Genomic DNA, 15,482 nt, shown 5'->3' on the forward strand with positions numbered 1-15,482 from the left:
TGCAGTGGCCGGTACTGGTTGTTCCCTTCCATGTTTAGTGCTTCCTTCAGGAGCTCTTGTAAGACAGGCCTGGTGGTGACAAATCTCTCAGCATTTGCTTGTCTGTAAAAGATGTTATTTCTCCTTCACTTATGAAGCGTAGTTTGGCTGGATATGAAATTCTGGGTTGAAAATTCTTTTCTTTAAGAATGCTGAACATTGGCCCCTACTCTCTTCTGGTTTATAGGGTTTCTGCAGAGAGATCCACTGTTAGTCTGATGGCTTCCCTTTGTGGGTAACCCAACCTTTCACTCTCACTGCCCTTATCATTTTTTACTTCATTTCAACCCTGGTGAATCTGATGCTTATGTGTCTTGGGGCTGCTCTACTCGAGGAGTATCTTCGTGGTGTTCTTTGTATTTCCTGAATTTGAATGTTGGCCTCCCTTGCTAGGTTGGGGAAGTTCTCCCGGAAAATCTCCTGAAGGGTGTTTTCTAACTTGGTTCCATTCTCCTCATCACTTTCAGGTACACCAATCAAACGTAAATTTAGTCTTTTCACATAGTCCCATATTTCTTGGAGGCTTTGTTCATTTCTTTTTACTCTTTTTTCTCTAAACTTGTCTTCTTGCTTTATTTCATTAATTTGATCTTCAGTCACTGATATCCTTTCTTCCACTTGATCAAATCAGCTATTGAAGCTTGTGCATACATCACAAACTTCTCATGCCATGGTTTTCAGCTCCATCAGGTCATTTAAAATCTTCTCTACACTGTTTATTCTAGTTAGCCATTCCTCTAACCTTTTTTCAAGGTTTTTAGCTTCCTTGCGATGGGTTAGAACATGTTCCTTTGGGTTGGAGAAGTTTGTTATTACCGACCTTCTGAAGTCTACTTCTGTCAACTCGTCAAAGTGATTCTCCATCCCACTTTGTTCCCTTGCTGGCGAGGAGGTGCAATCCTTTGGAGGAGAAGAGGCACTCTAGTTTTTAGAATTTTCAGCTTTTCTGCTCTGGTTTCTCCCCATCTTTGTGGTTTTATCTACCTTCGGTCTTTGATGTTGGTGACCTACAGATGGGGTTTTGGTGTGGATGTCCTTTTTGTTGATGTTGATACTATTCCTTTCTGTTTGTTAGTTTTCCTTCCAACAGTCAGTCCCTCAGCTGCAGGTCTGTTGGAGTTTGCTGGAGGTCCACTACAGACCCTGTTCGCCTGGGTATTACCAGCAGAGGCTGCAGAACAGCAAATATCGCAGAACAGCAAATATTGCTGCCTCATCCTTCCTCTGGAAGCTTTGTTCCAGAGGGGCGCCCACCTGTATGAGGTGTCTGTTGGCCCCTACTGGGAGGTGCCTCCCAGTTAGGCTACAGGGGGTTCAGGGACCCACTTGATGAGACAGTCTGTCCATTCTTAGAGCTGAAATGTCATGCTGGGAGAACCACTGCTCTCTTCAGAGCTGTCAGACAGGAATGTTTAAGTCTGTAGAAGTTTCTGCTGCCTTTTGTTCAGCAATGCCCTGCCCACAGAAGTGGAGTCAGTAGAGGCAGTAGGCCTTGCTGAGCTGTGGTGGGGTCCACCCAGTTCGAGCTTCCCAGCTACTTTGTTTACCTACTCAAGCCTCAGCAATGGCAGATGCCCCTCCCCCCACCAGGCTGCAGCCTCACAGGTTGATCTCAGACTGCTGCGCTAGCAGTGAGTAAGGCTCTGCAGGTGTGCGACCTGCTAAACCAGGCACAGGAGAGAATCTCTTGGTCTGCTGGTTCCTAAGACCATGGGAAAAGCGCAGTATTTGGGTGGCAGTGTCCCATTTTTCCATGTATAGTCTGTCACGGCTTCCCTTGGCTAGGAAAGGGAAATCCCCTGACCCCTTTCACTTCCTGGGTGAGGCAACACCCTTGGCTCACCCTCTGTGGGCTGCACCAACTGTCCAACCAGTCCCAATGGGATGAACCAGGTTCCTCAGCTGGAAATGCAGAAATCGCTCATCTTCTGTGTCAATCACACTGGGAGCTGTAGACTGGAGCTGTTCCTATTCAGCCATTTTGGATGACAGTTACAAGATACTTATTAATTACAACAGGAAAAATAGTAACTTTACAGTGGAGAAATTTGGTATATACAAACTGAGCTAAGTGATCATGGTTAAAGTCACTACTCATTATGTTATATTTGACAGAAAGTACCTCCTGAGATGATACACTGAGAAGAATACAACATTACTTCTGTGGTATTCTTGAGAAAATTATATAACCTGAATTTAATCATGAGGAAATATCGAGCTGTTAACATTCTGAATTTAATCATGAGGAAATATGTAAGCCATTAACATTTCAATAAGCTTGCTAAAGAATATATGGATACTTTTGGTACTATTTTTGCCACTTTTTGGTAAATCTATTAGTATTTCAAAATAAAAAAAAAATTTTAAAGGAGTAAATGAAGACCAAAAATGATATATTATAAATACATTAATGGCAACAAATGCAAATGTTATCTGGGAGGTATAATATGAAAAGTTATTATGAGTTACTCCACACTGTAGTTTAATATAGTCTATCAGTTATTAAAAGAGCAGAGCTCTGAGAAAATTGGACACTGGATAAGTACATTTTGGCTTGGGTGAGGATAGGAAGGGAGAAAGGTTTCAGTGTGCTTATCTCATTAGGGCTATAAAATGGGAGATTTGTAGCTTCAGGGGTGAGCAGGAGGACCTGAAGGCAGGATGAAAAAGAGGAACAATGCAAAAGAGAGAAGGTAAGAGAGAGCCTAGAATATACTTAGCCAGTGACCTGCTTAGGAGAGTTAGCCCAGCAAACACTGGGTCTTGCCCTATGCACAAATTCAGCTCTGAAGTTTTCAATATCATTTAAAAATTATTTTAATTAGAAAATAACTCAAAAACTATAAAATAATGAACACCTTCACATTCAAATGGTACTAGTTACAAGTGACCATCATCTGTTAATCATGGGATTTAGAGAGAGCAGTTTCTCCAATTATTTGCATACTTTTCAATTCAGCAGATATGTTTAAGTGTCTAACTATGGGTCAAGCTAGTGCTCCATCTGCATTGCTTTTGATATATCTATAGTACTAGTTATTAATCATTAAGATTGACCCTTTAGCAAGTCATTCCAAATTAGTAAAACTTAATGTGAATTGTTTGGCCTAAAGTTGCTTCCCTATAAATTTTAAGCTCATCCTAAAGATTTCTCCATACAGAGTGAACTGTAACCTAACTTGATGCATAAGCAAACTGCAACCTACTCTTACAGCCAAATATAATAGCCAAATCTCAGCTAAGCACAGGCAGCCAACTGCTCAAAGCAGGTTTGCTAAGGCAAACTCCAAGCTGTAACCAATCCAGCTGTTTCTGTCCCTCCCTTTTGTTTCCTGCACATCACTTTCCTTTTTCCGTTCATAAATGTTATCTGACCATGCGGCAGCCCTGGAGTCACTCTGAACCTATTCTGGTTCTGGGAACTCTCTGATTTGTGAATTATTCTTTGCTCATTTAAACTCTGTTAAATTTATCTAAAGTTTTTCTTCTAGCTGAATAAATGACACTTTTCTCTAATGAGGTAAAAATACTGCTGGCATAATTATTACTAATACAGATTTGAAATCTAGATATAAAAAGGGACATTTTGCATTCTCAAAAGGGTTAATAACTATAAATAATAATAGCCACTATTTATTGAACACTTACTATGTGCCAGGCACTCACCGTGTGCTTTTCATGCAGTATCTCATTTAAAGTTTGTTAAACAGCATTGTTGTGCTGTTTAGAGATTAGGAAATGGAGACAGAGTTCAAGTAACTGCCCATCAAATAACCCCAAATCTGTTTAACATCAGAGTCCTCAAATATAGTCATCATGCCAGATCTTTCAAGCCCACAACAGGGTTCTCTCCTATGCTATTGCTTTATTTCACCACCCACTGTTGTCTTATGACCATCACATAACAAGAGTAACTCCAGACTCTCAGTATCCTGCCAGGAGAAGAGCAGGAGATAGTTATTTTCCTTATCTGGATGTTTTACTCCTCTTTGTGATCTTATTTTGCACCTTATACATTCCAGAACTCAGTTCATTTGCTGTATTCTTTATAGGAAAAGACAGAACATAATGGGAAAAAGTATTTATAAGATTCTACCTAAAGATTTCTGAAACTGAAAAAGATTATGTCTGTTAGCAGAAGGCTTATCTTTAAAGTTTTGTTATTATCAACCTTTAACCAGTCTCCAGATTTATAATTGCTCTATCTATAATCTAAGGGATCCCTACAGTGCTGGATTCTCAAGAGGTGAAAGTTCTAATCACCCAGGGGTTAGGATGACTTCAAGGAACTTAGTTTCTTTTCTCATTTCTGCCCCTTTGGCAATTCCCTTCACCTCTCCGATCTTTCTCTCCTTTGTCACTTTCTGGGATACATGAGATCTGCCAAAGAGAAGTCACATTACTCTATTCAGAGCCATTTTCTTAATTCACAGATTGCAGAAGAGAAATTCAAAGTTGAAAATTGTTCAGACCCAAGAAAAATACATAAACAAGCAGCTAGTGTAGACACCAGAGGAAACAAAATGCTATGCTTAGAAGAACTCCTTGATACCTTATTCAATAAAAATATCCTGTCCTCCCAAATTATTTCTTTAAAACAAATGAGCCCACTCATTCCTAAATGGTGTTGCTGTGGTGACTCTATACCATAGCTTTCAACCCCCAGCTGTGTAGCCAGTCTCTATTAAACCATGCCTAGTATATGCTCCCCAAGGGAATGTCCAGATTTTCCAGAAAAAAACAGCAGTGGCTCTAGAACCTGAGGAGCTCTTCCAAAGATGGCAATGAGGCAACTTAAGTGCTACCAAAAGAATTCCTCAATGGCCAGGCTCCATAGGGAAACATCTGAGATCTAAATACTCAAGCCATGTGGCATATGTCTTCTACGTTTTTCAGGCCATTCAGACCCCAGACTCCAAGGAGTTGAAAAACATGGGATTTTCATGTAAATTCTGTACAATTACTCATAGATGATGTTCTGCCACACATACTTGTAGGTGTGACATAAATCTGGACTTAGGAAATACAGTTTTTAAGAGCCTGTCATTGCTGTGGATTTAGTTGTAGGGAGCTATGAAGAAACTTTAGGCTGACCCTGACAGAGAGGAAGGAACAAAAGAAGACAGGAGAGGGTATGAGAGAATCGGAGGAAGAAAAAAAATTAGGAGGCAGAACAAAAGAGAAAAAAGTGAGAAAGAAGAGATGTTGAAGTCATACATTTCTTATGGTGCGAAGGCATACATGATGTGGAAAAGATTCCAGAACAACTTTGCTATAAATGCAAAAATAGAATCGCCCATTTCTGGGTTAAGAATACATTTCTTCCAGGAAGAGTTTTTGTTTTGTGTTTTGTTTTATTCTTAACCTGAGTCCCTTCACCCTTAAGTGGCTCATTGTATCAGCTGTGGAGAGTTCATTAATCCCTTGAAATTACCTACAAAATGTGGCATGTGCAAATCTATGCATGTGTGGCAGTCTATGGTTATAGCAGTTTTTCAAATAGTTTTTTTTTTTTTTCTTTTGCCCAGAGGAAGTTAAAAACAGTGCACAGAAAAGAATTTATTTGTAGTTTACCTTGGATCACCACCTGAAGTTCTGAGGTCACTTAACTATAAAAGGATTCATTACTCTATTCCTGAGAATTTTAATCCATGAATCTCAGACCTGGAAAAAATTGAAATGCTATGTGTCCCATTTCTTTGCCTTCAGAAAGAACTATGGCCTAAAATAAGTGAAAATATATTCATTTTTCAAACTCTGCAGAGCAGATTGCCAAACCTTTTTTGGTAGCCTATTCATCTGTCACATTTCTCACCATAAGGAAGTTCTTCTTTATGTCAAGCCTAACTCCCTCATGCTGCAAAATAATTTGGTCTCCTATGTTTAACAATGCAGCATTTTTGGACACTGTTATTCTATCAATCATCAGCCTTCTCCCAGTACTTTTGACTCTTCCATGAGTCATTCTCAAAACTATAAATCATCTTCACTGGCTTTCCTTGAATTATTTCCCATTTATGCTTTTCTCTAAATCCAGAAGTGAGGATACTGGAAAGAGATTGATAGAACCCTCAGTTGATTGGTAGACTTTCCTATGGTCATTGACTTACCACAGCCTATATGGTGGTACCTACATAATAATAAGATGCCAGAAAATAAGAACTATAGGATTGCCCTGTGAGGGTGAAATTATAAAATTAATATAAAACACCCCAGATTAAGACAGATTTAATGGGGGAAAAATCCAGAACCAACAAGATGGTCATTTGATTAAAGAAAGACGGTATCTCTCAGAAGAGGTGTTGATCAACCACGAAAGCTTGAAAACGGAAAATCAGAGTCAGATCTTGGCAATGCCCACTCAAACAATATCCAAGGAAGAGGGTGTTAGTGAGGTTATGCTGACACCTGGCCACAATGGTCTCCTTGTGGAGATTGCTACAGTAGCTCTGAAATCTTGCTGTCATTACACCAACCACAGAACCCACCGGGGATTTGGCTGCCCTTGTCACTTGCCTATAAGAAGCAGAGGTGCTATTCAGACCAACATGACTTTCTGGTCTCTGGCAGTTATATTTTTCATAGAAAGTTAACAAATTGGTATTCTTTTAGCACCCAATTTGTGTCAGCCTGCTGTATACTTAATCAACCCTATCATCAAAGAAAACAAATTTCTGCATCTGTAAGACAGAGTTAGACCTAGGGCAGAGGTGAATGTCACCTCCTAGAGCCTTATCATTGCTTCCTCCCTGAATGCTTTATTTAAACTTGAGTTCTTCCTACTTTTCTTTAGGCAAAAGGAAGGCTGGACAATTCCTAAAGTTTCCAGAAGTTCTAAGACTCTGTTTTCTTAATATCACCAATTAGTTCCTTTTTTTTAACACATTTAGTCAGTCCATTATTATTTATGTGTGTGCAATTCTGTATTTCTCCCACATGGCTGTGCTTTATAAAAATCTCTCATTTTATATATGCCTAGTTTTTAATTCTAATCCTAATTCCAGTTCACCATATTGGCCACTCAATCCCTCATTTTACTGTCTAGCTAGGTGTCATGGGAAAATAAATGAATGAATGAGAATTGTCCCCTTTATATCATTTGTCAACAGAGGGTTGATAATATTCTTCGGTGTGGTCTGCATGGGGAGGCCAAAATCTGATTTATTTGAGGTGACAAGTAGTAGTCACTCTTTGGAGACTGCTGGATGGTCTGTTGTTAACCTGACATCATGCATTCCCTCCTATGTGATGTAGATATATAGGGAAATCCATTGCTTAGAATGTTGTTTTTTGTGTGATTGCATGTTAGAATTTGTCGATGAAAACAATTGATGCAAGATTGGGAAGGCAGAGGGAAGAGAAGCCATTATTCCCAAGAACAATGGTTGTAGGGACTGGATGTGTTGGTAAACAGGTTCCTTAGGCTTCTTCAGAGTGCCTGTTTTGCTGCTTCAGACTGCTCTATTGCTGGAAGTTTTTCTAGAGAGTCTTGGGAAGTTCATCTATTTCCTCCCAAAATTTAGAGGACATAAATTTCAGGTTAGGGTAACTGTTTCCCTAGCCTCTCACCTATACAGCCTCCCTAACCCTCACTCCTCAGCTCTGTCCATATCCTGGAGGCCCTAATTCCTCTGTGAAACCACTTTAATCCCATCATACATGCCAAAACCTGACTGATTCAGATACCAGGTAATGATGTACCTATATTTTTCCAGTTTTCTGAAGAAGTTATATGTGACAAATTCAAAAGTCTTGCGAAGTCAGGAAAGATTATATCTATTATTTTACATTGTGCCCTAGCCAGACATTTTGTTATAAAAGTTTAAACCAACAGGACTTGTTCTCTACAAATTAATGATGATAATTCCATATATTTCAGCCCTCTTCAGGGTGCTTATTAACTGATTTTGGTATCTCTCTGAATCACACACTTTGTGATATGATTTCTATTAGCCTTGCTCTACGTCACAATCAAATATGAGAAAATTGACCTGGAGGTTAAATCCTGAAAGGAAGGTAAACATAAAGTCTATTGGTTATATCATATGTTTACTTGAGTAAAAGAAAATGTTTTCTTTATTGAACTTTAGCATTTTCTTCCTAACATTGGCAAGTGTAGATAATTAACATTAGCTTTTAAACTGGTATCCAACTCAGAACTCTTCATTGATGGTCCATCCCTAGCAAAGTGTTCTTAACTCATTGGCTCTGAAGAAGAAAAAAGAATATGACACTAGCAGGCATCATGTCTATTTAAACAAGGTCACCCTGAAAGAAATGCTATAACTCACACATGAAACCTAAAAGCATTCACCAAAATGTCTTAAGTGAATAAAACATTCAGATTTTCATGAGACATGGAGCTGGGTCCAAAGAATAGGCCATCATTACTCTTACTCTCTATCAAGAAATTAGTTAACTAGCACAGAAGAAGAACATAATTAAGAGCACTTCCGTTATCCAGGGTCTGATGGACTTCGCCTGCAATAACAATTTGGAGACGTTTGCCAAGCAATCCACATACTTCTAACCAGTGACATGCCCACTGTATTTGACACTCAGAAAAGATCATTTTTCAATAACCTCTTCCTCTGTATGACAAAATTATTTTCAGCAAGAACTACCATATGAAACTAAAATAATGTCCTGAAAAAAAACACAAGGAAAATTTTTCTGTCTTAAACTTCATATACATAATAATACAGTAATACATAAATAAAGGTTACAGTATTTAAAAGGAAAAAGTAATGGATTACGTTCTCAATGTTCTTGACTTAAAAGAAAAGGAAAATGTACTTATATATTGGTTTGTTATAGCAATGAATAATTAACATCACAATTTCTCTTTTTGAGTTTTAGCTTCCACTAATTTTAAAATTCTAAGTACAAATAACTCCAAGGGTCACATAAAATGACAGAGGTAAAATAACTCAACCTTCATTTACTTATACTTACAATTCTTATTTAATATCCACAGTTTTGACACAGGAATGTGTAAAGATACAAACTGTGGCCAAGGGACCTCCAATGATTCCAAACTATTACAAACTTTCTTTTGAAACAAATATATTGTGGCTGAATCCCACATGTCAGGGGCCAACTTCACATATGGAAATTCTCTAATTAACTTGCATGTGAAATACAATATTCATTAAAAAATAATTTTATAAAAGGAGCTAATTTCAAGTATATATATATAAAATTAAAACACAACAGTAATTTCTCTACTTGTTAAATCTGAGGCCAACAAAAGATTTTTTTCAGGGAAGAGTATTTTTCCCACTGAGGGTATTTAGACTTGTGGGCCACATTGATAATAAAAATGGACCAACTCTTAATTGGTTTTATTATTGTTTTTACCTTCTCTATAGACAATGTACCCCTTATTGCCTCTATCTCAGGTAGATTGATCCCAGTGACTCAACTTTCAGTATGCTACTTCCTCCAACTTGATGAAGTTGGATTGCAGTCTTGATGGATCACATTCTTCTTACAGCAATTTAAAAATAATCCCTGTACTTTCAACCATAGATCAAATACGGTTATGTACTTTTTCACAGAAGTCTACTGCACAAACTTTCTTTACTCAGGACCTATATTGGCAAAGTTCTCAGAACACAGCCTGAATACTTGCCCTGGGATGGCCAGCTCAATAACATCTCTATTTAGAGAGTCTTGCTTCTATCTTCATTCATTTCTCTCCCTGCCAAGGTTATGTCAGTGAATGACTTCCCCAAAGATATCCTTCCTCTTGTTTCATGATATCACTGAACCTAACATGCAAAGGCTTAAGCCTTCATTGTGTCTGCTTGCTCTCAACGTTGTAGGTTTTCCTTCCAAAGGAGATACATGGGGTTCAAGTTTGTTCTTTGTTGCCTCTTTCCAGAGACATGCCATGTTTTATTATATCTTAGTATTATTTCATCTTCTTTATTTCTTTATACACTTCTTATGGACTTATGAGACATCATTAAATAGTCTTTACTTATAAAGTAATGATATTTTAATGATAAAGTAATTTTCCACTTTTCATCCCTGATGTTCTTGGACCATATTTTCGCCTTTAGGAAAGTTTTAGACTGCAATGTGTTCTGGCTGAGAAAAAGAATTTTAAGCCTTTTTTTCTTTTTTTCTCTCTTTTTTTTTTTTTTTTTTTTTTGCCTTTCTGTTACCTAGATGTCTTTCCAAGTAAAAGTATTTAGCAATGAAAACAGTTTTGAGGCCACGAAATGTAAAGCCCATACAAGTCCATGCAGGCTTCAATTCATTGATTTATTGTTTGTTGTAAGTACAGTTTATTTACATGTATGACTTACTGTTTGTGTAAACATCTACTATATAAACATCTATTGTGCCAATATATTATTAGAGATTCAAATGTGTCACAAACGTGATAGGTGTTGGAGATAAGAGTAATGAACAAGGCAGGAAATTGTTTCTGGTTTCATGTAGCTAACAATCTATAAGTGACTTAATGTTACACTCTTAATATTACTTATAGAATTACCCAACTTCTGAAGTGATCTCAGGAAGCACATCTGCAAAGCCTCTCATAAAAGACTGATTCAACCAAAGATTTCATGATCTATGAGTGCATTCAGTTAGAACACAGGGTGACTGGATGCAATATTCCATAGCAATTAAGATTTCAGGTTACAGAGCCAGGGAGTCCTGGGTCAAATTTTGGCTTTCTTCACCGGGTGGCAGTAAACCTTGGCAATCGAATGGACTTCTCTGTCCCTTACTTTTCCCAGGGTCAAATGAGATTTAAAAATAGTACATATATAATAGGGTTGTGAGGATTAAATAAAATATAAGTGCTTAGAACAACACTTAGCACATAGTAAATGATTGATAAAGTCAGCCATTATTATTATTATTAGTTTTCATTAGTATTTCCTACTTAAATATTTAAGTAAAAGACTCAGTAGCTGAATATGAGAAACCAAATGTAAGACCATTGAGCCTTTAAAGTTCAAAATCAATGTGCTAATACTTTGGAGTTGTATTGGATGTTGGAGTAGTTTATAAAAGTATCAGTCAGAATCCAGGCAGGAAAACAGAACCCATGCTACGTATTTCAAATAGAGAGGATTCCCTAAAAAGGTGTTGGCAGGATTAGAAGGGGGAAAGGAAGGAATGGGGGTTTCTGGAGATCAGGAAGCTGTTGATGTACCCTCAGCTGGTGCACACTAGGTTGTACCTGCTGCATTGCTGCTGAAGACGCTGACACTGTCAGTACTGAAACCACCGTGACTGGGGCTGAAACTGCCAGTGAGGCACCACTGTTGCCAGGATTGGACTACTTACAAGGATGTGCTGCTGGGAAACCTACCATCACCCTTCTGCCTCTCTCAGAAACTACCAGCAACTGTTAGTCCCTGCCAATGAGTGGAAGCCAGAAATGGAAATCTTTCTTCTTTCTGCCTTCTGGTCTCCCACCAGTGTCTCCCACTGAAAAAACCTAATGGGAAGGCAGCTGACAAGGGAGCCTGGGAAATGTAGGTTTCAGACTACCATCCCCAGTGGCACAAACAAATAGAGAATGGCAGATATGGAGCCAAGGGACAATAGGTAAATAACACAGAAAATAAAACATACTCAGATCCATCATGAAATCAAAGGTGAAGAGTCATCAAGATAATTTAAGCAACTTGAAGTTGGAAGATAAAAATACTTATATTTTCTTTTCTGCCCACTTTTGATTGCTTTGGCATTTGATTTTGTTTTAGCTATGTTTCATATTTACCCTGGCACAAACTCCACCATAGAGTTTATTAAAGGTTTTACACCCTGATTTTTTTAAAGGGGTTAAAAAGTATTTTAAAATGAAACAATTCTAACATTTAGAATATAATTTTAAAATGCCACTTTATCCTTCCTACTAATCAGTGCTGCCAGACTGCTGTTTTGGTAATGTGCACTGCAGAGATGTTGATATTATCTTACTATCTGGGTCACAAGCAGGGTGTGGAGCTTCTGAATAGCTTCCCTAACAAATAAAAACCATGCCAAGAAACTAATAATGGGTAATGATTATTGTCCAAAAGACATAGAAAGTAGCTTTTCAGAAAACATGACCAGTGGCAAGCCAGTACAGCGTCATTATACAGTCAGGAAAGAAAACAATAGTCATGATTTCTCCTATTTAGTTCTTAAATAATTTTTGGACTCAAAAATCTAAGAAATCACATAAGAAGAATATTCATTCAGATGTTTAACAGCTACTACATATACATTATCAAAAGTGTTTCCTGATATTAGGTTTGAAATATCTAGTTCTACTAGTTAAAAATCTGTGTTAATGAAACTAAGATCAGAGTTAATTCTTACTTGGGCTGGTTACTTTGCATGAGAAACACTGTTCCAGGATCAGGTACAGGTGGATATAATAGAATTTGGACATGGACATGGATAAGGAAAAGGAGTTAGCACATAAATAGAAGTCAGTGACTATTTATGTAGTATCACTTGAGGGACTTCATGGTGAGACCCTCATAAAATCTGTCTCATTCTCTTATCCCTTCTCAGTATGGGTGTTATTGCCCTAATAAATAATAACCTGCCTTCTCTTCAACCTCTTCAGAGTGGTCCATATCAAATAATACCTTCATGAAGTTTGGATATTGGCCAGATAAGAAACAGGTAGAAGCCTTGGGGTGGTTATGTCAGGGATCCTAAGACTGAAGAAAGTGGTGGAACGGAGAGATTGAAAGCATTAATTGAAAATTACGCCTTCAGGGCAACTCACCAAATCATATATTATTTGAAAGGCAACACGATGTTCTAGGAAGAACACAGGCCCTGGCATCACTCAGATGGGAACTTAAATATGTTTTTCCACTTCTCTGAACTTAGGAATAATATAGGTAAAATCACCCAACACGAGCATACTTTCAATAAAAGGCTATATTTGGTTTCGATTATGTACACATAAACATCAAGTGCACAATCAGTCATTATGACATCAGTTGATTTTGTGAAGATAAAAAATGCAGATACACCAGTGGGGCATGAAGTTTCTCCTCCACACAGCACTGGAACAGTATTTACCCATGTTTGTACAGCTGGCCCCAAAGCTGCCTGTCTGTCTGTGGAGTGGGGAGCCAGCTGAGAGCAGGCCTAATCTTACGACTCCAGGGAGCAGCAGAGGATACAAACTTCAGAATTCACCAAAGAAAATTCTGCCATTTGTTCTGCTGGGATTTTATAATCTTTGATCAAAGTGATAATCTGAAAGATTTGGACTAAGTTTCTTATCTTTTAAATTAATAAATACTTAAAAAGAACATAGGAACAGGAATGAAAAAGCCTTGTTCTGTCCTCTCTGTGCTTCCATGGGGAGCTGTTTGAACTCTTTGTGATGCAACAGGCCCCTCACACTGAATATCCAGGAAGCCTTCTCAAAGCAGGTGAGATCTGAGCACAGACTTGAATGGTAAGAAAGGGTCAGTTATGGGATGGTCTGGAGAAAGAGCTGATAAGGTAGAGGAAAGAGCAAGTGCAAAGGCCTCAAGGTAGGAGCAAGGTCACAGTGTCCCAGAAATGAAAAGAAGGTCAGTGGGATGAGGACATGGTAGCTCACCAGAGCTACAGGGAGAATGATTTGAGCTGAGGTCCGAAAGCAGGCAGGGGCTTGATGATGGCGGGCCTTGGGTTTTGTTCCATGATAAGTGGAAAACCACTGGAGGGTCTGAGGCGCACAGAGGCCACAATCTGAATACTTGTTTAAGAGACTGTTCTGGCAGCTCTAAGAGCGTAGGGAGGAGTGGAAGAAGGGAGGTTGCTTAAAGACCGCCACAGTTTAGGCAAGAGATGACAGTGGTAGCAGTGGAGAGAAAGAGAAGGGGACAAATTCTATTTATTGTAGGAAGATCAGTAGAACTAGTTGGTGAAGCAGCTGTGTGAGATAATAGAAGGCTACTCCAATACAGGTGTGTGGCAGGCAGAAAGTTGGATTTAACCAGTCTTGGAGTTTCCCTAGGTGAATACAATGAAGGGACGAGGTGCAAGGGGAGAGGCTTTTGTAAGAGAGTGATTTTAGAAAAAGAAAGCAAGCTTAGAATCTTGGGAATGAAGTGAGGATACAGGTGGTTAGGTGATGGAGAGTAAAAAACTCAGTGAGGTCAATGGATTGAAGGTCTCTATTGTCAGTCATTAAAATGAAGATGCTAGAATAATTACTATAGTCATGTTTTTCGAACGCGTATATTTGTGATTTGTAACAGGGAGTACATTGTAAGGCAGCATACAGTTTTTAAGAATAATACCTACATTATCTTTGTTAATATATTCCACAATATTTCAAAGCCCCAGTTTCCTCATTTGGACAATAGGACAAACAATTCCTACATTACAGAGCCATGGTTTGTATTCAGTCGGCACACCAAGATAAAGCCTTCAGTGCAGTACTGGGTATAGTTACAGTGGAGTACTGCTCAGGGAAGGGCAGCTATCATTGTCTCTAGCCCCCATCCCCATTCAAACTCTCTGGGCCTCAGTTCCCTTATTTTTAAAATGAGGCTGGGGAGAAGATTAGACTGTCATGTTATTTCCAACTCTAACATTCTATGAGTGTCCCTTGATTTGCGCTTAACTGCAACACCTATGGAAATTAGAATGTGATTGTGCTTTTGAGATAATTCTCCCGTCTGGTGATTTGGTGAAGGTAAAGAGTTCAAACACAAAACTAACATCACATTTTAGTGTCTAGGATACCCCTGTTCTCAATAAATTATATTTAAAAATATTTCAGTGTGTTAAAGAGGACATTGGGAATCATTTAGACCATCTTTTATTCTTAAGAAATAAGGCAACCCCTACATACAGTCAGATCCCAAGAGGGGCCATATACCAGCAGATCCTATGTGTCTATTTCAAAGACTTTTTGCTGCTGTCTGCTGATTGGCAGTCCAGGGCAATATCCCATCTTTTAGAGGCCAAGGACAGACCTCTGGGAATAGGTCAGTCATTTCCAGAAGTTGCATTAACCTTTCAGGCACCATTTAGTGGATTAATGTTTTCACACAGTAAATGGTACCCCCGTGGTCTATTCAGACAAGATGCAGCATATAAGGAGAAATTGGACTAAAGACTGTTTCTTAGGAAAATAAAGATGTGTAATATTTACATTTGTCTTTATAGCATTTCTCTAAGGACCTCCTGATGCCATAGAACCCCATTATGATTCTGGTATCAAGAGACAGGAATAAAAGCTGCAAAATCATAGTAAGAGGTATTTAGGAGATACAATGTATCATGTGGTCTAACAGGATAATTTATAACAATGGTGAGGATTAGCCTTATTTCACAAATGTAAACATAAAAGATAGACATGTTCAGTGACCAAAAGATGTAATTTCTTCAAGTAATCAATGAGGCATTTTCAATAGCTATCATGTGAGTACTTTCTATGTGCCCCACATACCCCAAATGCTTCACAC

The sequence above is a fragment of the Theropithecus gelada genome, chromosome 4, assembly GCF_003255815.1.
Source record: "Theropithecus gelada isolate Dixy chromosome 4, Tgel_1.0, whole genome shotgun sequence".
Taxonomy (NCBI): domain Eukaryota; kingdom Metazoa; phylum Chordata; class Mammalia; order Primates; family Cercopithecidae; genus Theropithecus; species Theropithecus gelada.